The following is a 27,345-nucleotide window of genomic DNA, read 5'->3' as shown; positions in this document are numbered from 1 at the left end:
GTCGTTTTGTTTCTCTGTTTAGGTAAAGAAGTATCTCTGAAAAGATGACCCAATAATCTAATAGGACTCCCAAATTTGTAATTTCTATACTGCAACCTGCTGAATCTATAATTTAAAGGAATGTGATTAAAAATTTCAGCTCTTTATTCCCTGGGCCCAAGCCAATCTTATTAATAGTAAACTAAGTCTAAATTTTAAAATATAAAAATATTTTGAAATTGTAAATACCCAAAATGCAAACTTGCAATAATAAAGATCAATTACAGGACTGTTCAGATTGTTAGAAAATAATATACTTCTGTATTTATTAAATGTAAAAGTTTAATTTAGACAATAATGATATTTATTAATGGAATTGCTTTGAAATTATTTTAATTTCTTGAAATTGAAACTGAAATATAAGCTGGAGAACTATAGGTTCTCAGCTCTCTCAGTTTTGTCAGTTTGACAACTTGGAAAAAATAACTGAAAAGGGAAGAAAAAACCATCATTATAATAATAAAATATTTATGCCTTTTGAGAACTAGTCAGGAGCAAATTCACTGACCTGTACAAAAAAAGTCAGCAACAAAAATCCCACAAGCAAATCATGTTCCTTTCTTTAGTGAAAATAGATACTGCCCTCAGGAGCAGAATTACATCATGTTCCTGCATTTTTGAATTGCACTGCATGGCTTCTGCTCTGTATAGAAGATAGCCTATACAAAGGTCTTCAAAGTTAATTTAAAATTTTAGTGTATAAAGATAGCATCACAAGAGCACTTCCTGTTGCTACATTTATTATTCCAGAATAAATTATTTCAATTGTTTTTTTAAATTTATGCTTCTATTTTTTCTAATTTTTTAGAAAAGGGGAAAAAAAGAACCTAAGGAAAAATATTTGTCTTTATTGTTCTGGGTGAGGGGTTTAGTTTTCATATCTCTAGATAAATATGAACAATTTCATGTTCCACATATCTTAAAAACTGTCAAGATTGCTCTTGTTATGGTAGAATTTCTTTTCCCTCATGGCCAAATTGCAAGACTATAAGCAAAATAAATTAAAAGCAGGAGATAAGCTGAAAAGAAATTAAACTATGTCCACCTCATATCAAAATCATTCAGCATTAGTTTCAACAATTGTGATGTATAAAATTAGGCCGACAGTGTTGCAGATTTTAAATAGTATGTAAATGCACAGAAGAATATAAAGCATAAATCTGTATAAAAATGTAATACCCTAGTAGGAAATTCTCTACAATATAGTATCACATTCCTTTAAGATCCCTAATTACATGCTGTATGGGGAGCTTTGTGTCTTCATATTAAATGAGTTGGTGTTGTTAATCACCACTTCACTTTTACCAAGATTTTAAAGTAAAAGACTTTGGAAACTTGAGAACCATTCTTAGGTTCCATCTGCTGGGCAACACATGAAGGTACAGTAGAAATAGGAAGGAGCCATATGATCAAATAAATATCAAATATCTTAAATGGTCTACAAAAAGGAGATGCAATCCTGTGAATCATCTGTGATTTCTTCGTACTCAGGTAGGTGGATCAACAATCATATTGCAGTAATTCACTATGGTTTTGGTGCCAGGGAAAAAATTTTTAATAAGTATTTCACAACAGAAAAGGGATTGAGGTCTAATGATATGATAATGTCATTCAGTTGTTTTGGAGTTAGGCAATGCAGTAATCCAACTAAATAGTAAACAAGTAATTATACAAAGCAAATCATCATTTTACTTGAAAATAAAAACTGTTTTCCAAGAGGCAATCCGGAAATCCAAAGTTAATTCAAGTTCATAGTTCTGTCAGGAGTTTGAAGTCTAACTGAAAAATAATTTTGAGAGTCCTGAATATTAAATTCAATATCAAATTAGATATTTCAAGCACAATCCAATGGTTTATGGGAGAACATGAACAAAAAGCTGGTATGGTCAAGACTCAAAGATAGCAACTTAGATGAACAAGAAGATTTACTGGGAAGAGTCTTATTTGATGGAATAAACAAAGAGCTGCTATTCTGAACACTAATGTAATGAGATAATAATAATAAAGTAGCAATAGCACTTAGATTTATATACCACCTTCACAATGCTTTACAGCCCTTTCTAAGTGGTTACAGAGTCAGCATATTACCCCCGACAATCTGGTTCCTCATTTTACCCACCTCGGAAGGATGGAAGACTGAATCAACCTTGAGCCGATGAGATTTGAACTGCCAAATTGCAGGCAGCTGGCAATAAGTAGAAGTAGCCTGCAGTATTGCATTCTAAAATAAGAAACTTCAAGAAAAAGATGAAATTCTAATAGAAAATAAGGTCTTTTCACCTAACTCTCAAGTTTTATGTTAGAAATGCTTTACGTACTCAGAAAAAAGAATACTGATTTGGCAATTAACAGGAAAGCATAGTTCATTTTGTAACACTAGCTAGATCAGCAGTCCCCAACCTTTTGGGCACCAGGGACCAATTTCATGGATACAGTTTTTTCGACGGATTGGAGGGGACGTGCTTTTGCATGCTGCCTGCATTCTGCAGATGGGCCTTTGCTTTTTTGCACGGCTCAGTTGCTGTCATGCCGCAGCCCGGTCCAAGTCCATGGATGGGGGTTGGGGATCCCTGACCTAGATTATAGCCCTATGTATCAGGTCACCTTCCTTAACCACAATCAAATCTTTCATCTGAGGAATGATTCAGAAGAGAGAATAGGAAAAAAAAATACATAAAATGTCTGACTTCTTATCTATTACTGAAATAATGGCATATCTACCATACCCAAGATCACTACAATAGGAATATCTCCAAATCCTCCTAGGTTAATTAAAAACATTATTGAACTATGTCCAAAGCCATTAATAAAACCCTGAAGACACACTCCTAAGAAAAAACAGCACATGAAATAATTAGCAAGAATGCAAAACATATTTTAATTGCGCAGATGGTCACAGTCCATAAGCAGCAAAACACATGATGGACATGATGAACCACATTTATTCACTGCCGGTAGATGGCATCTCTGCTATACTGTCTGTTCATTTCATGTATCAAAAACTAGAGACAAAACACAGCCTGACAGTAGCCTAATTCTAGAGTAATCATTCTTCTTTTGTTTACTTTCTTAAAAAATTCCTATAAGTTATCATTATAAAAATCCATGTTTCACTAATTCACCTGACCTGATTGAAACCACAGATATAGTAGGTGTATACCAAACTTTAAGCTTATTTTTATCTTATCCAGAAAAAAAATAAGAAGTTGGAGACTGATAGATCTCCTTAACCTGACAATCTTTTTATAAAGATCAAAACTCAACTCTCGCTGTAGAAATCCCCCCCCCCCCCCGGCCCCCCCCCCCCCGCGGGGGCCCCCCGCCCCCGCCCCCCCGCCGGGGGGGGGGGGGGGGGGGGGGGCCCCCCCCCCCCCCCGGGGCCCCCCCGGGGGGGGGCGCGGGGGGGGCCCCCCCCCGGGGGCGGCCCGCCATTTTCTTTCATGTCCCAGGCAATAAGAATAGGAAACTTTTACTCTAAGTATAAAAAGTGAAATAGAAGGCAGTTCTGTTGTGGGGAAAAACATTTTATCAAGTAATCACTAGTTTTAACCTAGCTGAATTGTTTTTCAAGAATTTGGCAATTGCACTTGGAAAGACAGGGCAGAAATGACAAATGGTATTCCGCAGATCTGCATATAAGCTTTCTTTCAGCTTTGTATTCAGAAACTTTAAAAAAGACCTTTCACACAACATATGAGCCACCTAGATATTTTATGAATATTAATCTTGCCATGCATTATTTTATTATTTCCTGCTTTATTTGCTCTTCTTAATTACTATTGTATCACGTTACAATACTGGATCTATACCTCTAGCATTTACTGGAGAGGGACTTATTCAATGGTGAAAACAAATAGTTTCTCCTATTCTGAACACTAGTATAATAAGATTCACCGCATAGAAAGTACTAGCTGCATATTATTATAGCTTTCCTAAAAAGAACAAATATGGTATAAAAATATAATTATTTTAAATATTTTAAAAGATGTTTCTCCCACCCAAGACTAATTTATTCTTCTATTAGTTGATGTCTCATTCATGTAATCATTCTTCTAGTCATCTACATGCAACCCTGTGCAAGAAGAAATATTTGTCTATTTTATTGGAGGCAGCATTTGAATTATTTAAAAAGAAACATGTATTTAAATTGAAGGAAAAGATTCTTAGCTGGCAAGAATACTCACATGTTATAAGTGAAATTTTATTTATCCACTGCATTTTTCTCTTACATACAAAGAAGGAAACGAAGTAAATATTGAAAAATAAATACTATTGAAATAAATAATTAAAATCTCTTGGTTTCTTGCATAAATGAACATAAACCAATCTGGAAAAATGTTATCTCATAGTGTATGTTATTTATTCCATTTTTACATTTAATTCTCTTTTAAAATAATATAATGCAAGGTAATAACATGACTCAATTAAATTAATTAAATTGCAATTCTATGCATCCTTATTTAAGAGTCATTTCCTTTATTAATTTATTTCCTTAATTTATTTCCTTTTGAGTAAACATGCATAGCACTGTCCTGTTAAATGCAATAAGACTCCAGAAGAAATTATTCTGTGGTCACTGATGACTTCCAATACACCAGTCACAAGCTCATCTTACTACTGATTCCTCTTTTTGCAGTTACCTGATAAATATAGATGTGACATTTTTGTCCTATGATTCTGGTCTGCTAATATATCCAGGAGCCTTTGTCATTCTCTCTTTTGTTTCCAGCTGCCCTCCTATTATACTAGCATTTCAGTGTAATTTTTTTCTGTTGCCAAGACTTGTATTCAAGATATAAACTATGGGAGGAACGGTGTAAGAAAGAAGAGGCACTCCAAGTCAATATTAAGAAAATATTATGAACAAATTTAGAACACTCCATTCCTCTTCCAGACCATTTCAATCTTTACTATTCAAGTGACTCTTAGTGAACACATAAACAGATTCCCAAATACCGTATCAAAAAAACTCCCAACTATAATTTCAGGACCCAATTTACATTTCTGGGTCTTTATCTAATCCATCGCTGCATCTGGGAAGCACACATCACTTGTCTCTCCTAACTCAATTGTTAACGACTCAAATGTTAACAGAACTGGCAAAGTTAATCTCCCCTGCAAGGGGTAAACCACTGTTAAACAATGAACAATTTAAAGAGATTGACCCTATTCTTTAAAAAAAAAAATAACACTAAGGAAGTGTAAGGAGAAGAGTACTGTCAACGGTGAACAGCCTGTTCGATCCTCTAGGATTTGCAGCACCTTTGACAATCCAAGGTAGACTGCTTCTGCACACACTGTCCCAAAACATCAAAGATTGGGATGAGCCGCTTCTGCCAGAACAGAAGCAAGAATGGGAGACATGATGCGTAGAGGAAAGTTAAACTCAAAAATTTTGTTCCAAGCCAGGTCTTCATCCTCGGAAACAAGTGGTAGTCGCTTGGTGCAATATCGGGGCTGTAGGGCGGATGAGGAAAAATCTCCCACTTGAAAGCATTCAGGACTTCTCGAGTGCGATTTGCTGTGTGTGGTCGGGCATTGTCATGCAAAAACAAAATTTTTGAGCTTAACTTTCCTCTACGCTTGTTCTGAATTGCTTTTCTTAGTTTTTCAATTTTTCAATTAAAATTTCAATCGGTTTATGGTTTTTTGCCAACAAAAACCTTATCACTGATCGCACCTCACAACTCGCAGGATTTTCAATTGCAGCACACATTTCAAATGTTTGCTGTGAAATAACGGGCAACGATATGAACCTCCCACTAGCACGACTAGATGCAGACTGAGCGGCGGATGCACAGACCAAAGATGGCTGCGCTAGCTCCACCCCTTCTTGCTACAGACGAAAACGTAATCTATTTTGTGGATAGCCCTCATAGTTTGGGAATGAGAGCTGTCCTCTTAAGGGAATGCCTCATGGAAAATGTAGGTAATGCCTCATGGGAGAAGTAGTTCATGTCATGTGGTTACATCTGTAATCCTGATTGGTCACTGAATTGACCTCTGGTTGGGCTGGGGGTGAGTTTTGGTCAATCCTGCCTGGACCCAGCATCATGCTGGAGTCTTCCCTTGCTATATCGTTATGGGATGAAGATAACTATCTTTTCACACTATGAAGATGACAATGCAAAGATTGGTCATGAGATGAATCTCAGCATAACTGTGAGTTATACCTTGAGGATGCCTGATATAATCCAATAAAGAAACTTTGTATGGAAGCCTTTGTAGTGTTTAGCTACCTGTCTCTATATTCAGCCAGAAAATTAGAGACTTGATAAAGTGAATGAATTTACTTCATATGCTCCAAGATTGAGAAAAAAAATATTTTAAAAAATCACCCTTACAGCAGAGAATAAATGCTCAGGGAACTATAGTATACTGAAATCCAAAGTTCACTTGTTGGGACAAACTACTACTTTCAAAATAATCTTATAGACAGAATTATTATGCTGCAAAAATACTTTTATGATGTCAGAACTCCAATGTAATAAAAAATAGGCTTGTAGAAGTTATTCATTTGGCCAGGTATCCACATAGGAATTCCTTTGTTCTCTTCCACAAATGCTTAGAAATTTTGTCAAATAATTAATTCCTTTACTCAGTGAGAGTGTCCATTTCTTTGTTTGTAACCCATATATTAGTGGTTCCCAAAGTGGATGGTACCACCCCCTGGGGGCGGTGGGATGACTTAAGTGGGCGATAAGGGACAGGGGGGCAGCAGGGAGGCATTAAGAGGCAAGGGGGTGGCAGAGGAGTGCTGGAGGTGGGCCCTCGCAGGGCGCAACTCAGCTTCTCCCCACCCCACTTGCCTGGCTTGCTGGTGGCCAATAGGAAGGCAATCCAGGGCTCACCCGTTGCTGCTTGGATCCCACCTGGATTCTCTGCAGCTGCTGGGCCTTACCTGCTAGGGGCAGAGGGGAGCATGATGCTATGCCCTTGGCATCGCCCCTTGCTTGCTGCCCCTTCCCTGTGCTGCCCACCAGCCTGCGCGCTTTGGCTGGTGCAGGGTGCCGCTGTGAGAATGATGCGAGTCAAGCCTTGCAAGAGCGGATCTTCCACCCATGGAGCTTGCATAGCGGCAGCCCACACTTGGCTAAAATGCTCGGAGGGGCAGCTGGCAGAGGGCCGATGCAAGCAGCATAAGCCTTGTGCTTTCTGGTTGCCTCCCACACTCCCCCTCAGCATCTACGACTGACAAGCCCCAGCAGCTGATGAGTAGCGACGGGTCTGCCCTGGCTGGTTCACCTTTTCTGCAGCTCACTTCTCCCACAGCTCCTGTGGTGGGCGAGGCTGCAGCCTCGCTTGAAGTTCCCAGCCTTTTCCCCAAAAGAGGGAGGGGTGGAAGTCCTGCCGTGGTCCCTTTGTTGGACCTGGAAGCAACGCGGGACCAGGCATGAACAGACAATCGCGGCCAGTCCCTGGGACTCTGGGAGACTTGTCACGAGCGACACTGCTGGGTGACTACTTCGTTTAAAAGTGTGTGTTTCAGGTGGGTCTCCTAGCTTCGGAGGAGAGAGCGAAGGAGGAAGGGAAGGGATTGAGAGACAGGGAAAGAGAGAAAGAAAGAGAGAGAGAAAGAGACAAGAAAGTAAAGAAAGAAAAGGGAAAGAAAGAAAAAGGGAGAGAGAAAGGAAGAGAAGGGAAGAAAGGGCAAAGAAAGGACAAAGAAAGAGGGGGCTGGAAGGAAGGGACAAAGAGAAAGAGAAAGAGAAAGAAAGAAAGGGAGGGAGGAGAAAGTGAATGAGATATCTAGTCCAACCACCTGCTCCAGCAGGGTTAGAAGGGAATGTGTGTGTGTGCATGGTCGTCAAAACTCAAAAAACAGGTCAAGTAGCTCTGGGAAGATCAGTCATAAATTAGAAAACTTGCTAAGCAACCGGCCATTAAGCGAGGACCACTTGTATTTGGTTTGCCAGTCACATGGCCACCTGTCCACGCCCACCCAGTCACATGACCACCAAACCACACCCATCTGGTCATGTGACCACCAAGCCACACCCACAAATTAGGCCACGCCCACAGAACTGGTTAAGAAATTTGAATCCCATCCCTGGGTGGGGGGCACTGAGGATGAGTTTGTAGCATCAAGGGGGTGGTGGACTGAAAAAGTTTGGGAACCACTGCCTTATACAGTCGTCCATCTTTCAGTCAAATCTGGGCGGCTTCCAATTGAGTAGCTCCAAAGCAAAATTAAGATTTAAATTTAGTCTTAAACTAAAACCAAACCTGTGTATTTTGAAGTAGGCCAGATTGAAAATTATAAAAATAACATCTGAATGTTATGGTTTCATTGTTCACTTAACAATTAATTCACCTGCCATTAATGTAGTTTGTCTAAGTACCCTATTTAGTAGAAAGCAATCTGTAGGGAAGGGCTCTTCTGGCTCTGTTTTTCACTTCTTAGAAATGGCGATTTCTACTTATCAGAAACTACAAGAACAAGAAGATTGGGATGAAGAAGAAGCCATCTTTAACGAACAAGCAACGGAAGAAAAGGGGAAGAGGGGAAAGAGAATGGAGAATTTAAGACTTAAAAAAACAACCAAAAAAGGGAAAAATAAGGTGAAAAATAGATACAATGTCAGAAAGCAACAGAAAAGAGGAATATAGAATAGGGTGGAGATCAAGAGGGTGGAGATTAAGAGACAAGGGGGTAAAGAGGCTAGATTGGAGAAGAAAGGAAGGGAAAAGGGGAAGAGAAGTTACAAAAGTTTGAAACAAATATAAAGAAACAGGACTTATTCAGAGATAATGGGTAAAAATATAATTAAAAAAGAGATTCTGCAAAAGTACATAAAGATTGTAATGTTGTATTTGTATTTGAAATAATGTTAGAAAACTGGAACATTATATGATTATAAAATGGGATAAAATATTAAAAGGAATGTGTAAAATGTTTAAGACTTAACGATAGAGTTTAATTTGCTATGGATTATTGTTTTAATTATATTATAAACTTATTACTTTTTCTTATTTTAAAAATATAGTACGTTGCTTTAGAATGTACTAAGCAGAATCCGAATGAAAATTATATATTATTTTAAGTGTTAAATTTAGGGGAAAGATATAAAGGCGTCATACTTCAATCAGTGATTACAGGAGAAATTTTGTGTTAATGAGAAAAGATAATAGATAATTGAAACAGAACAGACAAAAGATATAAGCATAATGATTTAAATTGAGATGAAATAAATAAAACAGAATTAAGAGAGTGAAAAGAGAGGAGAAGCTATACAGAAAATGTAGAATGGTAAATAAGATATGAAATGGTATATAAAGTGAGCATGAATTTGAATTTATGTCTGTATAAAAAGATGTAACCCGGGATTAAGCCGCTTTCCCAAAAGAAGTTTTATATTTTCATGTTTTGTGTTTTGTTTGTGTATGTTTGTTTATTGAAAATTAATTTAAAAAATTACAAAAAAAAAAGAAAGCAATCTGTAATGATACATTTCAAAATAGATTAACATATCTTCTTATTGAAGAGAAAACATATGTAATATGATGAGTTTCAGTCATCATGTTTTTGTGACCAATTTATAAAACTTTGTCTCAAGGTCAAACTGGGTGTAACTAGATTCTACAAGTTAATAAGGTCAAAATGCATGCAGATATTATTTCTTTAGTCCTCAAATCTATGCCAGTATTATACTGCACAATGGTCAGTCTTCAAGACTGATTTTATTTTTATACTGACAAACATTAGTTTCATTTAAAAGAAAAACAATCTTAATATTTTTATGACAAATAATTTAAGAATAAGTTTACTGTTTTGCAATAAATAGCTTGCATAATGCTTGAGACTGTGGGTGTTAACTGTTTCAAAATCATGTTGGGAAATTTAAGGTAAATCCAAGTATTCAAAGAAGGAAGTAGTTACTCCTTATACCTGGAAACTGACAGTTGTGTTTTCATAACTCCAAACCACAATGTGTTAAAAAAATCATTACCTCCTTCCTGAGGCTTTACTGCAGAAGTGAAGCACATTCTAACAAACGGTCCAAGGGCTAGAAGTCTATATAACTTATATAAATTTATCAAAGAGAGATTCAACTTAGAACTAAGAAGAAATTTCTTGACAATGAGAACAATTAATCAGTAAAATGGCTTGCCTTCAGAAGTTATGGATCCTCCATCACTGGAGGTTTTTAAGAAGAGATTGGTCATCCATTTGTCTGGAATAATATAGGGTTTCTTAGTTGGGTAGGGGGGGTGGATTAAAAGACCTCCAAGGCCTTCCAACTCTTCCAATTCTCTTTCAATTCTGTATGTTCTGTAGTCTGTTCCCAGGGGAAAAATTGGAACCTCTGTTTGGCCTGATTCATTGGCTGAAGAGCAGCAACTGCAAGAACTACAAGAACCCTTCTACCAAAAGGAGAAAAAGGAAAATTGCATCCATCTGTCCTGGGATGATGTCCAGAATAACTACACTCTGGATCCATCCATCAAAAAGAAAGGGAGGAAAGGTCTCCATGGGTTACAACATTATTTATTACTTGCTCCTTGTGAAATGCCTTGAGAATCGTTTGCCTGAAAGCTGGGATTTAAATCTTAAAAACACAAAAAATTAATAAAATTGATCCCAATTTTTACAAAATCAATTTCTTGCTTTAAGATTAGCCACAGGCTTCTTCTTGTTTCATTTAAGTAGAATTCAATATACTAAAAAAAATTTTCAATTATTCTAAAACTCCCATTGTTCTAAACTCATGCACGCAGAAAGAGGATGACAAAAGTACGATTACAATTTATTTAAAAATCAATTACACAGCTCCAACCAGAGGGAATATGTTAACAGTCTGACCAAATTATTTTACTTGTGTTTTGTTAAAAAAATTAATCTGAATCTATACAATTAAAGGCATTTTAGGAATTCAGGAATTCAATAAATTCAATGTTTTTCAAACTGTTATTCTCACCTGTATAATAGTTTATATGATATTGGGGAAGCTGAAGTGATTCCTATAATTCTTACAGCAAACAGGAATGTAATCTTCTAAAATGACACACCAATGGACTCACAAAGTATGTAAAAGCCAATTTAATGGTAATTGATCAATACGCAAATTATCCATGGTGAACTGGAACTACCTTGATGTAAGGAACAATAAATATGTATCTGCATGAAAAACTGAAAAGCAAGAACAAATAAATGATTTTATTTTCTTCTTTCTTCTTAGACAATAATATGTAATGCTGAATAGTCATTAATTAAAGCAGTGAAGTATTAAAGTCGGCATTCTGGAAATCAATACAATCAAGGTAAATTTTTAATGTCAACAAAATGAATATACTTTCACTAAATTCCTGAGATTTAAAAATAAAATGGGCGTTGGTCCTACCTGATACGCCCTTCTAGGCGAGCCGCGAGGAGCATCCAGACTGTGGGATGTGCTTCTGAGTCCTCTTCTTTCAGGCTGAGCTTTAGACGAGGAAACGCTCCGCCCCTCCCACGTGGCATCGCGCAGCCTCCCCAGTTTTTGCGATAACGAGAAGAGAAGTTATTAATCCTATCTAATCAACTATTGGCTCCTTGGCTGAAAACAGGAGTCCCCACCAGACGGAGATGCTAGGGTGGGGCTGGATGCTCCTCGCGGCTCGCCTAGAAGGGACGTATCAGGTAAGGACCAACGGCCCATTCTCCTCGAGCAGCTCGGAGCATCCAGACTGTGGGACATACCAAAGCTTGGCTGTCCTATGGGTGGGATTCCGTCTGGCCCGAAGGCCCCTCCGGATCATTGACAACCCTCTGTAAGACCCGCCGGCCAAAGGAGGCCTCAGCTGAGGCATACGTATCGATCTTGTAATGCCTGATAAACGGGGACGGAGAGGCCCAGGTGGCTGCCCTACAAATGTCAGCAATGGGGGCTTGTGTGGCCCAGGCCGCCGAAGTGGCTGCACTCCTGGTGGAATGGGCAGTTATTCCACCGGTGCCGGCAGAGAATGGGAAAGGTAACACCTGGCGATGGTCGCCCTGATCCAGCGGCTGATAGTGGAAGGAGAAACCTTGAGCCCTAGTGTCTTGGGTTGAAAGGACAGGAAAAGAGATTCGACCTTCGTAAGGACTGAGTGCGCTTAATATATATACGCAAGCCCGTCTAACATCTAGGGTGTGCCAAAGAACCTCCCTGTTCCCGGAGGGTCTAGGGCAAAATTTGGTAGAACCAGTTCCTGAGATCTATGGAAGGGCGAGTTAACTTTGGGTAGGAAAGATGGGGTCAGGCCGCAGGACGACCCGGTCTGCATGGAACACACATAGATCGCTCCTGACTGACAGAGCTGCTAATTCCGACACTCGACGAGCAGAAGTGATGGCTACTAGAAAAACTACCTTAAAGGTGAGGAACTGAAGAGATGACTCCTCAAAGGCTCAAACGGAGAACGTGTAAGAGAAACTAGGACCTTGTTGAGGTCCCATGTGGGAAACCTGTGAACAGTGGGAGGGCACAGGTTGGTGGCACCCTAAGGAAGGATCTAACCCGGGGTGATGGGAAAGGGAGCCGTAGTTATCACAGGAGACCACTGTTGAGAGGGCAGAGACTTGTCGTCTCAGGGTGTTAGGTGCAAGCCCCTTGCGAAGGCCTTCCTGAAGAAATTCCAGAATCTGAGCCACGGAGGGAGAGAGAGGGTCAACCTGGGACCCACTACACCACTTGCAGAACCCCTTCCAAGTGGCATCATAAATTCGTGTAGTGGAGGGTCGCCTGGCGGCCAAAATAGTGTCGATGACATGGCTTGATAGGTTCTCGCTAGTCAGACGGATTCGCTCAACTTCCAGACGGCTAACTGTAGCCATTGAGGCTCCGGATGTAGAAGGGGCCCCTGAGAGAGGGAGACCCTGTCCGGGGATCCGCCATGGGGGCGCTACCGATAGGTTGCGGAGGTCCGCAAACCACGGTCGCCTGGGCCAATAGGGAGCCACCAGGAGAAGGACTGCCCTCTCCTGAATGAGTTTCTGAATGACTCTGGGCACTAGCGGGAGCGGAGGGAAGGCATATAGGAGCCCTGGGGGCCATGGGCAGCGCAGAGCATTGTGGTTCTCCGCCCGTGAGACGGATACCGGGAGAAAAACCGTGGAAGTTGTGTGTTGGATGGGGAAGCGAACAGATCCACCACTGGAAGGCCGAATATCCTGGACGCTTCCTCGAACAGGGATGGATGAAGTCGCCATTCTGCTTGGTCCACCGTGGCCCTGCTCAGCCAGTCCGCCTGGGTATTGTCTATCCCGGAGATGTGTTCGGCTTTTAGTGATAGGAGGTTGGCCTCTGCCCAGCGGCAAAGGCGCTAGGCTTCCCTCATCAGTTGAATTGACTGGGTGCCCCTTGCCTGTTGATATGGGCCTTGGCCGTGACGTTGTCTGTGAGAACGAGAACATGGCGACTGCGGATCTGGGGAAGCAGCGCAGAGCCAGATGGACGGCATGGAGCTCTAGCCAGTTGATGCTGCATCTTTGTTCGGTCGGCGACCATTTGCCTTGCGCCGAGAGTGAGTTGAGATGAGCGCCCAACCGGATAGACTTGCGCCGGTAGTGACGGTGAGTCTTTGAGGCTCCGCAAAGAGGTGGCCTCTGTTGATGGCGGGATTGGTCCACCAGAGAAGAGACATGAGGACCTTTGGAGGGACCTTGACTCTGATCTTCGAGTTGCTTCTTCCGGATCTTTGGAACGGGAGCAGGAACCACTGGAGGGGCCTGCTGTGTAAGCGGGCCCAGGGAATAATAGAGATGCATGACACCATTTTTCCCAACAATCTAGAGAGGTCAAGCAAGGCCACCCTCCTAGAACGTCTAATTTGTTTGACCAGGGTTTGAATGCTAAGAAACCTCTCTGGGGAGAGAAAAACTCTCTCTGAGACCGAATCAATTATGGCACCCAGGTGGTTGATTCGGGTGGAAGGGTAAGTTGGCTCTTTTGCCAATTGACTAGAAACCCGTGTGCCCGTGGGCGGAAAGGGTGACCCTGGTATCCCTGACTGCCTGGGACTTGGACGGGGACAGGATAAGGATATCGTCCAAGTAGCAGTGGAGGCGGACAGGAATGGTCCTGAGGTGGGCCGCCAGGGCCGCCAGGACCTTGGTGAAGGTCCTGGGGCCGAGGCCAGCCCAAAGGGTAGGGCCACGTATTGATAGTGAAGGCCATTATAACAGAACCTAAGGAATTTGTGATGAGAGGGCCTGATAGGAATATGAAGGTATGCCTCAGAGAGATCTATGGAGGACAGCCAGTCTCCCCGCCTGGTGCCTAGGAGAATGGATTGCAAGGTGTGCATTTTGAATTTGCGCTGGATAAGGTGACGGTTGAGCCGTTTCAGGTCTAGGATGGCTCTCCAGCCCCAGAATGTTTGGGCACGACAAAGAGATGGGAGTAAAATCCCTTTCCTCTCTGAGCCGGAGGGACAGGTTGAATGGCCTGAATATCAAGCAGGTGATGGATGGCTGCCTCCATTAATGCACGTTTGGTGGGATCCCCTGAGGAGGGGATGGGAAGAAACGATCAGGGGAGTGGATTTGAACTCGAGGGCGAGACCAAACCTTATTGTGTCTCTAACCCATGCATCGGAAGTGGATTTGTCCCATTGGGCGGCGAAGTGGCGGAGGCGGCCACCAATGGGGAGGGAGAAGGAGGCTCTACCTTCTGCGGTAGGGCCTTCCTCCCGTACCCGAAAGGGTCTCTTATAACCATCCCTCGCCTGGTCCTGTCGCCTGAGTCCGTGCGATCCTGGGATCGGAAGGAAGGGGGTCGGGGGAATCTGGGCGGGAAGGGGGTTGGTAGAAAGGGCGGGAAAGCTCCTCCGAAGGGCTGAGAGCCCCTGGTCTCCGATCTTCAAGAAGGGAAGGCAAGTACTTCCTCTTGCTGCACCCTCGACCAGCAGGGGTTCAAGGGCCGGGCCAAACAGTTTGTCTCCTGTAATAGGGGCAGTGGCCAGCTTGACCTTATTCTTTACGTCCGCCTGCCAGTGTTTGAGCCATAGCAGGCGACGAGCCGTGACGTGGGACGTGATGGCCCTGGAAGAGAATTTCACCGACTGGTAAGTGGCGTCAGCCGAGAACTCGGCTGCAGCCACTAGCTTCGCAATGTCCTGGTGCGCCCTCAGGTTGGAAGCAGGGACGTGTTCCCTGAGCTGACGTAGCCAGCGGATAGAGGACCTAGTGAAAAAAGAGCGGCGGTAGCTGACTTAATGGCCCAGGCGTCGGATAGGTGGGCCCTGCGCAGGGCCAGCTCCACCCGCTTATCCTCAGGTTTCAAGGCCTCTAGGGCCTCACTAGGTGTAGAGGAGGAAGCTAGACCCACAATAGGGTCATCGACCTCTGGAATGTTCAGGAGGCTGGACAGTGCCGAATCGAGATTAAAGAACCTCTTGTCTTGGCTAGAGGGTGTGGGAGGGGTCCCTGTGGAGGATAGTTGCTTCGCTACCAGATCTACGAATATGGGGGGAAGGGATGACCTCAGCTTCAACCACTGGTTGGGTGAAAATGGAATCTTCTGGGCCCTCTGGGATGGGGGGAGGTCAGCAGGGGCCTGGGAAAGAAGGCCCGAGACATTCTTGGCCTTAAGAAGGAGGGACTTGAACATGTGTGGTTTGAAGAGCCCCCAAAGGAGGGTTGGTCAGTCAAGTGCCCTCGCCCTCGGACATCTCCCCTCCATGATGTCAGTCTCTAAGGGAGGTTCACTGTAGCGGGAGGATCCCATCTGGGAATCCTCCTCCTCGAAATCCCTAAAGTCCCCTTCCTCCTCAACCTGGGCCCCAACCGGAGGAGGGCTGTCCCTCTGAGAGAGTACCTGAGCAACCGGGGGACCGGTTGTGGAAGGGATCTGATAGACAAGGAGTCGTGCTCGGAGACTCGAGGAGAGAAGCCTGATCTGGACATGTGCTGTAGTTCCTCTATAACACTCTGGCGGATGGCTGATTCCATCCAAGCCCTGATGTGAGGTGGCACCTCAGATGTAGAAGGTTCGTCCTGGCGCAGACCAGCAGCCGTGGGTGTAAAAGTGGCTTCGGGTGTCAGACTCATCGTAGGACCGGGGTCGGGAGACCCTGGGGCGAACTGCGCCTAGGTAGGGAAGAAAGGCCTGGGGGGGAGGTTGAATAGAGGTAGGGGTGGAGGAGGAGGTAGAGACGGTTCAGAGCGGGACTCCCTTGAACGCCTGTCGAACTCTTTTTCTAACGCCTTGTGGCGCCTTAAGGCGTCATGTTGAGAGGCCTTGGAAGGTTCCTTGTCCTTTCTAGAGCCCTTAGGTTCCTTGTTCTGCTTGCGCAAATAGTGGGACTTTGCCTTGGCCTTCAATGAAGGACGTTTAGAGGAATTGTCGTCTGCCATATTGAACAATAGAGATTAATAAGGGCGGTTGGCTCGCCCAGATCAGGCCTGGATAAGGCCGGGTGAGGATGAGGCTGGCCCGCTCCCCTTTTGGAATTTTACTTGTACAGAGATAACAGAAATATATATATATATATATATAGCTATGTAATCCTGTTTTGTTCCTTTCTGTAGTGCTTTTTATATTCTTTATATCAGCTGAATATACAGGTACTCCGATATATCCAACATCTTAAGAGAAAAATTGCTGTACCAAAAAAATTATTTCTTTTTTGTTATTATTCCTTTTGTATTTGGATCAAATATAAATTCTATTATAGTTATTTCCTTGGATGTATATCTCTCAGTGCCGAATCAGTCGAATAACGCCTGAGGCCTAGAGTTGAATAGGAGGCCTCTGGCAGCCAGCCTCCAGACAACAGAAGAAAAAACCGGAGGGGGAGGCTGCAACTTCGCCCGAAAAGGGCTGCGGGAGGCCAACAAGCACTAACCAAGACTAGCCAGGCAGTTCAATGGGCAGCTAGGCTTTAACCCTAGGCCTGGAGATTTAATTCACCGCAGCTGAATATTAAATAAAAAGAAACTTTCAGCGCCCGGCCACGAGGTGGAGCAAAATGGCGTCCGCGAGCTGAACTGCCTGGGCGCCGGGACGGAAAGAAAAGGAAGGCTTGGCCGGTCAGCTCGGCGCTCCTAAAGCCTTAGGGGCGATAGCCCTCCCGGTTGGCGTTTAGGGTGGGGGGAATCCAGCGGAGGAGCGCGTGCCACAGGCAACGCGCAGGCAGCGACACGATCTGATAAGGGGGGGCGTCGCGCTGAAGGCGCTGCGAGCCCGCAACTCGCCCTGAGGACAGGGAAGAAATTTCCTTGAGTCCTGACCCTTTGCGCAGGAGGAGGAAGGAAGCAAACCTTATTAGGACGGAGGATTCAATGAAACAGCCAAGGAGCTCTTTGAAACGCAGCCTGATTCTTCGAGGCTGAGCAAAAGACTGGGGGAGACGCTGCGCGATGCCACGTGGGAGGGGCGGAGCGTTTCTCGCCCAAAGCTCAGCCTGAAAGAAGAGGACTCAGAAGCACATCCCACAGTCTGGATGCTCCGAGCGGCTCGAGGGAGAATAGCCTTAAAACACATTACCTAACTCAAAAATGTCAAGAAATAATTGCCCTGGGTTAACACAAATCATACTTTACCAAAACAATGGCATGTGATGCATAAACCTTCACGGATACTGATTCATCTTATTTCACCAGGCTCAGAAGGCTTTAACGTATGAATGAGTCTTAAGTGACCCTACTTCGTAATAATCAAGATACAAAATGATCACGACAAATACTTTGCAAGATTGTGCTAATTAAACAGGTTTGTAATCACTAATAATATATACTTGCAAATTTTTAACTTTTCAGGGTTAGGATTCACAAAGAAGCATTCTCCAATTGTTTTTCAATGTTTAGAAAACATGAAATAACTAGTTCTTTACTCAATAGTTTTACACTGATTAACAATTATTCATTGTTTTTTTCCAGTAGTATTTGACAGACAGATTGAACCTGATGAAAATTCCCTCCAAAAAAATCAAACAATTACTTTGAAAGAAGTCTGTTGAATTTAGAAACATAAAGAACCCTCAAAATTTTTTAACACAAATTTAGAATAATTCTAAATATCAAGAGTACAACTGAAAAAAATGTGGAAAGTTCTGTACTCTTCATCCATATCTTTTTAATGATCACCCACAGTTTCTATTTTATGCAGCTAAAACGTATCTTTCAATTGCCATCTACAGTATTTATCGGCGTATAACACGCACTTTTTTCCCCCTGAAAATAGGGGGCAAATGATGTATGCGTGTTATACGCCGATATAATGTTAAGAAGCCTTCGGTGAATGCTGCTGGGATCGGGATCAAGGACACAAATGAAAGAAGGGGAGGGAGGAAGCAACCGAAGCCTGTCCTTCTCTCTGGGTCAGCTCTCTCAGTCGCTCTCTCGCTCCTCCACTAGCACAGGAAGAAACTGCTTCAAAGAAGCGGGGGGCTTTTCCTGTCGCCTCTCCCCACCCCCCACCCCGCCCGCCCGCCCGCCCGCCCGCAGTGCTCCGTTCTGCCTGCCTGCCTGCCTTCGTTAATGGTTGAATCGGAACAGCTTCGGCTGAGTAAAAGAGGCGAATAGTTATTATTCTCAGCCGAAGCTGCTCCCAAACAACCAGAAACTAAGGCAGGCAGGCAGAATTTTTTAAATTTTTTTCCTGAAATTTCCCCCTTAAAATGAAGATGCGTGTTATACGCCTGTGCGTGTTATACGCCGATAAATACGGTATATCTTTCTGGAGCTTACAATTCCAGAAATTATATAATTGGTTTTGAAAAGTTAACATTTACAGAAGCAAATATGTGGATTTTTTTTCTATTCCTATCCCATCATATTTAGATACACATATAGCACAAAATACCTATGCTACACTAGCAATAATTTAACATACAAAATGTTTTGGTTTATTAGAATATGTGTATGTATATGTCTGTCTCTGTCTCTGTCTCTCTCTCTCTCTCTCTCTCTATATATATATATATATATATATACATATACATATACATATACATATACATATACATATACATATATATATATATGTGTGTGTGTGTGTGTGTGTGTGTGTATGTATATGTATATATATGTGTGTATATGTATATGTATATATTTGTTTTCTTATGTTTTCGAGGGTATTTATATGTATGGTATTTAGGTTTCTCGGTATTTTCCCAGGTCTTAATATTTGTGCTTTTATTATAGCGACGTTTGGCAGAATCTCATCTGCCATCCTCAGACTTGTGTATTGGGTTCACAAGCCTGAGGATGGCAGATGAGATTCTGCCAAACGTCGCTATAATAAAAGCACAAATATAAGACATGGGAAAATACCCGAAGAAACCTAAATAACATACATACATACATACATACATACATACATTTCATATTGACACAATTGTCATTCATAATTATATAAGTAAAATAAAAACAGTGTAAGAACAAATATAATAAAAGTTGCAAAAGTAAGGCAAAAACATAGAGATAAATGCCATATCTACAAGTTTAAATTTCCAAAGAGTCTCAGCTATGTACCCTATAAGGAAATCATATTTAATGCAGTCTAAATTTTTAAATTACATATTTAAGAAATGGCTAATACACACTCCCATTAATAATGGTTATTTTGGAAACTATTTTCTTCTTATGTAGGCTTCCAAATTTACCTTGAATTAGATCAGATTGCTTTTTTATATTACTCTGGAGAAACAAACAATTTTGGGATTCCGTGCTCTACTGAAAGAAAAATGTATATACCTTTAGTCCAAAGGATATAAAAATAGATGTAAAATGTTCATTTATTGGCAGAATTTCAATTTTCATAGTGATATCAACAAAGATATCAAACTACAGTATTAAAAATTTATACAGTACATTATCTCAAGGGAAAAATTGTATAACTTCTAAGGGCAATGCTTCCTTCCATCAGTTTGATATATTGGATCATGAAATCATTAGGGCTCAAATCTCTGTAAAATAACTTACTTTGTTTAGTTATTTTAAAGAGAGAGATAAAAATAATAGGCCAATATCTAATTACATGCATGACTGTAGGGTATGTAGCTAATTTACTGGTTCTAGTATAAATAAGTGGACTATATTTTTATTATATCCTGCCTTTATTACTTTTAAAAATAACTCAAGGTAGTGAACATATTCCTCCTCCTATTTTCCCCACAACAACACTGTGAGGTGGGGTGGGCTCAGGGGGTTACTAGCCCAAAGTCACTTAGCCAACTTTCATAGCTATGGTATCTGGTTTTCTAGCTTAGTGCCTTAACCATTAGACCAAACTGGGTCTCGCCTTCCCCTGAAAAATCTGAGAAGGGGTGTTGGTTCTTACCTGATACACCCATTCTCTAGGAGCTCTGACAAGCATCCAGGCCATGATAATGCTTCCGTCTTGCTATTTGATAGGCTGAGCAAAGTTCTGAGGACCCGCCTCCTTGACACTTGTCCCCAGTTTTGGCAAAGTCGAAGTGGTAGGTTACACTATTGTTCTCCCTTCACATGATTGCTCTCTTGGTTCTTGACCAGGACCAGACCCAGACCCAGTCATCTGGGTAGGGCTGGATGCTCATCACAGTTCCCAAAGGATGGGCATGTCAGGAGGTAGAAATTCCTCTAGGCAGAGCCCCCCTGCAGTTGGGGTGAAGGTAGCCTCAGGCGTTAACCTTGATCTCTTAGATTGTTGTTCCACCTGATCTGTGGTCAGCATGAGAGGAAATAGTAAATTTGGAGCAGTTTTGCTGCTAACAACTGCCACAGGGGCCTGAGGTAGGGGGCCTCAGGTGCTCCCCTTGGTGACCACAGTTGGGCTTTCAGATTGTCTCTGCCCATTAGAGACCAACAGGTCCAAAGGAGGGGCTGCAAAGGTACGGGAAGGAGGTACCGCAGCTGCTGGGGAGGCTGGTTGTCCGGTTTTTTTCAGCCTCCCGAAGGCTTTTCTCCAGCTGTTTCTCCAGTGTCTTCTAGCCCCGTTTCTCATCCTTCTCCACTGCCTTGGAGGCCTTTCTGGAAGAAGAGGCCTTGGCCTCTTGGCCTTGGTCTTAGTCATCGCTCTTCTGGCTGATACTCTGGATCCTAGCTCACTGGAACCAAGGGAGCCCTCTCCTTCCATTGCACACCTGTGTTTCCAAGTGGGGTGTGGTTAATAGACTGGTTGGCATGCAGGGGAGTCTGCTCCGGAGTGTGGGCAGTGACTCCTGATATAATTATTCAAGCCCTTGGCTGCTGTATGAGGGCAACAAACTGCTGATAACAGCTGTGGGCAAAAAAAGGAAAAATGGCCTGGAAGCTGTCTTGACCACAACTGAGGGACTTAAAATTAACCCTCAGCCAGTAGAGCGTCCTGATAAGTTGCCTAGCTGTCAAACAGTTTTAAAAGTGCAGGCTGTCAAAGACCTGGGTGCAAACTGTCAAGTTGCCAAGATGGCACTGGCTGTCAAAAAGCCTCGGTGCAAACTGCCAAGGTTCAAAGTAACGCTGTCTGCCAAAAAGCCTCAGCACTAGCTATCGAGCTGTCGAGGTGATGCCAGCTGTCAAAAGGGCCTCAGTAGTAAAGGTAGATTCCAAATGAAGGCTTTTCTGTCCAAAACAGCTTGGCATGATACCAAAATGGCACCAGCTGTCAAAAGCCTCAGCGCAAAAAATCCAATTCCAAAATGGTGCCAGCTGTCAAAGGAGGCCTTGGTGCGGGCTAGCAAAGTCAAAAGAAAAGCTCAAAAGAAAAAAATTCAGCGCCAATTAGCGAAATTGCGCCAACACGCTTCTCGTTGAGGTAGTTATTTAAGCCTTGCCTCTTGACAGCTGAAAGAGGCTTTTGCAGCGAAATCAAGTTCTGGCTCATTGCGCCGCTGCGGCCCATTCTTAATGGGCCTGCTGCAACCGATGGCCAGTTGGTAAATTAATGTTGGTTAATTTTTTTAAAAAATTTAAATAGCCAGGGGGAATTGTGATATGCCCTGAGGACTGCACTCTCACCACAGATGGTCTAAATGGTGAAATCAGTAGCATTCCAAGAATCCTAGCCAAAGAACACATCTAGATTGAACAGACTGAGCAAAAACTGCGTACAAGTGTCAAGGAGGCGGGTTGTCAGAACTTTGCTCAGCGTATTGAACAGCAAGACGGAAGCATTACCCTGGCCTCAATGCTCTGAACAGCTCACTGGGGAAATATATCTTGAATAAGATACTTATTAACTATGCCAATTTTAACTACTGTTATAAGATTGGGAACAGGCCAATGAATCTTTGTGATCATATATTGCCCATTACAGATGCACAAAATGTATAAAATATTCTGTTTTGAGTTTGAAACAGTTGTTTATCTTACTAGAAACTAGATCTTACTTTTCAAATAATCCAGAAGTGTTCTGACATCAAAACAGCCTTGTTTTGAATTTGAAACAGATGTTTCAGGATTGGACTATTTTTGGTAAGGTTGGAATAGATTCTTCATATGTGAAGACAGTTCATAATTGGAATATTTTATACTTTCCTACAGCCTATGCAGAGATTCTCCATTCTTCCCTTCACTAATCCACAAACTATTCATTAGAAAGTAAGGAATAGATGGATAGAGGCAATTTATTTAAGTATAGATTGTCCTTATCATGTGACCACAATTGAGCACCAAATTTCTGTTGTTAAGCAAAACAGTTAAGTGAATTTTGCCCCATTCTATGACCATTCTTGTTACAGTTATTAAGTGAATCACTGCAGTTGTTAAGTTAGTAACATGGTTGTTAAGTGAATCTGGCTTCTCTACTGACTTTGCTTGTTGGAAGATTGTAAAAGGCAATCACATGACCCCAGGACACTGCAACCATCATGCATATGAGTCGCCAACTGTCTGAATTTTGATTACGTGACCGCGGAAGATGCTGCAATGGTCAAAAGTGTGAAAACCCATAACTCATTTTTTTCAGAGCCTTTTTAACTATGAACTGTCACTAAATGAACTGTTGTAAGTCGAGAACTACCTGTAATCTTTCTTACCTGGCTTCAATTTATTGTTAGCCTTTAAATATGCTTAATATTAGGACAAGCACATCCTCAACCATAGTTAAGATTGAAACATATACTCCTTCTTGGGGAAGTCAAAAACATGATGCACCAGCCTATCCCTGATTTAAATTGCAATTTAAAAACATTTGTTATATCTGTTATGCCTTATATTATCCATAGTAAAATGTTTTCAGCATAACACACTTCTTATATTAGCATGTTAGCATTGCTTTTCAAAAGATGCAAGAAATAATGGTTAAGAATATCTTGGATATTTCTGGATTTTTTCCAATCAGTATGCTGACTCAAACTGAGCCATTCCCAGAGAAAGTTTTCTCCATTACTAAAGGTACTACATAATTTACAACAGAACAGGTCTATAAATAATTTGAGAAATTGAACTCATGGAAACATAACAGCTATGATAGAATTGTCAACGGCAGATTAGTCTTATTATTAGGCAGATGTAGACTATATGAAGATCATGTCCCAGATGAATGGAAAAGGAGACCACCTATTTCTGCTTTTTTTAATTGTTTACCTAAATGTCTCACCCATATATGCCGATATCAAAATTCCAACAATTAAAAAAAGTAAACCTTCACTGCCAAAAGACAGAAGAAAAAAACAGGGCCAGCAGCATTTAGCAGCTAGAAAGGAATAGATAGGAAAGGAATATAGTGATATTATATGAAAAATTAAAGCCATCATTACATCTCACACATATTCAGATTCAATACCATTTTAATGGATCTCACTTCTTTCTCAACAACTGGACATGTTTCTTCAAGTTTGAACCATTAAACTGCAGATGATAGCTTTCTTAAACTCTTATCATCCAAATTAACTATGAAATACTATTCTCTAAACTGAAAATATTGAAAGTGTAATTTACGTTAATTAAACCTTCAGTAAGGGGTGCAGCTCCTAATCTTCCAAAACATACCTAAGACACGATGAGCATCTTACATTTAAAAAAGAAAATCATACTGTACACTTTGGGAAAAATGTATCATAATACTCGATATGCTAGTTTAGAAGATGCATTGGCAAATCAGAGAGGGCAAAATAAACCACCTATTCCTTCCATATTTATATTTGCAAATAGTAAAACATTACTAGTAGTGGATTAAAAATGGAAAAACAATAGCCATGGATTATATTAATTATATACTTCTTCACTTGATTTATAGAATTCTTTCTCTCTGGTGAGTCAGTACAAAAAATAGGATGGAACTGATTTAATTAGGTTTGTTTCCATAAAAAGGCTGCATTTTATCTATCCCAAGGACAAAGTGAAGTGAGTGGCTATATAAAATAAGTAAATTCCTGCACAGATACCACTTATATGTAAATTAAAAACAAAACAAAACAAGAGAATCCTAAGAACTGAAGTAGAGCCTAGCCATATCAGCCTCACAGCCAAAACAAAACATTTTGCCAGTACGGCTAATCAAATAAATTAAGAAAACTCAAAACAGGACCAGAGGATGACCACCTTCTTCCATTACTGCTTCTTAGCACCTGGCTGTTCGGATAGGCTGCCAGTGCTTCCAGAAGGAATAAAAGAGACATTAAGACAAATAAATACTAACAGACCAATCCTTCATAAATTTCTCCAGTCTCTTTTAAAATCATTTTGTTTCTTTTTAAATGTTTTCTTTTTCCTATTGAACCTTACCATTTCTTAGAATTAATTTTCATTTCTCTTCTAAGGAAAAGGTGTGGGTATAATTTAAGTTCGAGCATAAGAAACTTCCTAAGAAAGTCAATCATTAGTTCTTTCCTATCTTAATTATTCTAGCATTCTGCGACTCCAAAATCTTTTTTCCAGATGATACACTGTCAGCTGATTATTGATGTGTAATGTATATGATGTTTGGAGTATGTGAATGTGGTGTATGCCAAACTGCATTACTTGCATTACTTCCTACATTTAACATCATTAGTTGTTTTCAGACTCCTTGCAAATCCTGAACTGTTTGAAACCATCAGAAATTCCCCCCCCCTCATTGTTCACCTTAACTTCAAATCATTTGCTGAATATATACAACCAAGATGTAATAGAGTAGACGATCTACTCCCTACCATCTTTTTACTAGACTTTGCATGAGTTAAAGTTTCTTTGTTTTTCTTCTTGTAGTAAACATTCTATTAGGGGATATAAATACACCTACTTGCATTCTACTTATTTCACCATTTATAAACAATGATTCACTCCACTCCATTTTCCACAGCCTGCTCACCTATTTTGGCCTTTGATACATTCATTTTCAGAATCACATTCCTTCTTGCATCACATAGACTAACGTTCTCTATGACTCATTTGCGTTCTTTGTCAATAACACAGCCTCTCATCTGCATAGAAAAATACATATCTTTACATCCTAACTCTTTTAATATTATCATACATATTTCTTATACCTATCTATAAACAAACAGTCAAGTGACCTCACACAACCTTTACCTATTTCATCATTAATGTTCACCCATTCTTTAAGCATTCCATTTGTTTTCACACTACTCTTATTACAATCAATATCCAACCTTCAATTCTATATGTGTAAAGTTAAGGATTCTCCTAGAGACCACACTTGTCCTTAAATAACAGGTAGATTCTGAGGCTATGAGGGTCTTTATTTAACGTTGGCTAGTGTACAATTTCTTCTTCTGAAGCAGGAAATTTCACCTGGTAATTCAACGACTGTGAATTCTACTTGGGCATTTCCTTGAAGAGTATTTAGAACTACAGCTGATCCAGACTGCAACAGTTCAAGTAATTATGAGCGCACCTTGAAATACCCACGTGATCTGTCTATTCCGAAAACTTTAATGGTTACTAATTGGCTTCAAAGTAGAATGCAAAATGCTGGTTGCTGTATTTAAAATCCCTTAAGGCTCAGAGCTTGGGTATCTGTGGGACGTTCTTTTTTCCAGCAATATCTACCTGCCCAATAAGATACATCAGGCTCTTTAAGTATCCCCTTGATAGAAAACTGCCATCTTCAGATGCACATAAGCATGATTTATCAGTAGCAATTGAAAGTAATAAATTAATTTAAAAAGTAGTCCAGACAAGTAGCATACTCAGAAGAATGATTTCTATTCATTTGTAAGATTACATGAACAAATCTTGCAAGTCTGAAACAACATTTGTCCCCCATTGCCTTAATAGTCCAAGAAACTAGGGGAGGGTCCATTCAGAATTGTTTGCCATACCCACATTCCTTCTTTGGGCTAAAGTGCCTCTTATCCTCCCATTGTCCTGGCTGTGGCTTTTCCCTGCCCACCAAGGTCATTCCCACATATTGTTACACACACACACCCCATATTCAAATATCCTCTTCTTCCTGGTCTTTAGACAACCTAGTTGTTTCATCAAGCCATGGGAGCCAGTTGGCTATAACTATCCCTCCTGAGGATGAATGAGTTTCAATCCTCAAATGAACTCTGGTTTTCTTTTATTATGATTTTTTTTTAATTTTATTTCTATTGTTTTAATGTCAAATACATCTTAGAAGCTGTGCGCTGGCCAGAGTAAGTTGTTTGCCTGCCTGCCTATCTAGCCAACCAGACAGACAGCTAGCCAGTCAAATTTAAAACATCCCATCTCCTCCTTTTCAGAGAGAGATTGATTTGAGCTACTTACAAACAAGCTCTAGGGGAATTGCACAAGCTGCCAGTATATTTCTGGGTACAGTTCAGAGAGCTGGTTACAGGTAGTTGTCAACTTATGATCACAACTGAGCCCAAAATTTCAGTTGTTAAGCAAAGCAGTTAAATAAGTTGCGATTCAATTATTTTTGCCACAGTTGTTAAGTGAATCATTGCAGTTGTTAAGCAAATCTGACTTCCCCTTTGACTTTTGTCGGAAGCCAGCTGTGAATTATCATAAATAACAACTGTCCAAGTTTTGATCACGTGACCATGGGGATGCTGCAACAATCATAAGGGTGAAAACTGGTCACGAGCCACTTTTTTCAGGGCGGTTGTAACTTCGAAGAGTCACTAACATGATTGTAAATTGAGGATTACCTGTATAATCTTTCGGAAGTCCTATATGATTGGGGCCTGGGTGTTTATCAGTCTGAATATTCTATCCAGAGCATCCACATAAAGTGTGTACCAAGGAGATAAGTCAGAGGTGTGTATTATTTGCAGCAAGTCTCTTGTGTAGAATATTTTACCACCAGATATAAATATCTACCTCTTTGCTCCTGATATTTAGAAAACTTTGTTTTCCTGATTTTGAAATAGCATTAGGGAACTAAGGGTCAATAAAAATAGGTTAAATTGGGATGAATTTAAAGCTAAATAAAATTGGGATGAATAAGGACACTAGTACTATGAATTACTACTGTTAGGAATATATTATGACACAATTTAATAGTT

General features: G+C 41.1%; 1 protein-coding gene and 1 long non-coding RNA gene across 3 annotated transcripts in view; one reads left to right on the top strand and one right to left on the bottom strand.

Annotated features, from left to right (window-relative positions):
* LOC148132038 (uncharacterized) overlaps positions 1-27,300 on the top strand; it is a 51,505-nt gene extending 24,205 nt beyond the window's left edge. The window contains exons 2-4 of the long non-coding RNA XR_015747530.1: positions 11,220-11,301; positions 17,606-17,714; positions 25,630-27,300. This is a non-coding gene — a long non-coding RNA (uncharacterized LOC148132038). The remainder of the gene's footprint in view (positions 1-11,219; positions 11,302-17,605; positions 17,715-25,629) is intronic.
* The window catches only part of PFKFB4 (6-phosphofructo-2-kinase/fructose-2,6-biphosphatase 4), a 98,374-nt gene that overhangs the window by 67,987 nt on the left and 3,042 nt on the right, over positions 1-27,345 (bottom strand). The gene's annotated exons all lie outside the window — the stretch shown is intronic.

Source organism: Notechis scutatus, chromosome 2 (genome assembly GCF_049901735.1).
Source record: "Notechis scutatus isolate UNSWTSFEM ecotype Mainland chromosome 2, rNotScu1.2, whole genome shotgun sequence".
Classification (NCBI taxonomy): Eukaryota; Metazoa; Chordata; class Lepidosauria; order Squamata; family Elapidae; genus Notechis; species Notechis scutatus.
The sequence above is the reverse complement of the archived record's forward strand: the minus strand, read 5'-3'. Positions and strand labels throughout refer to the sequence as shown.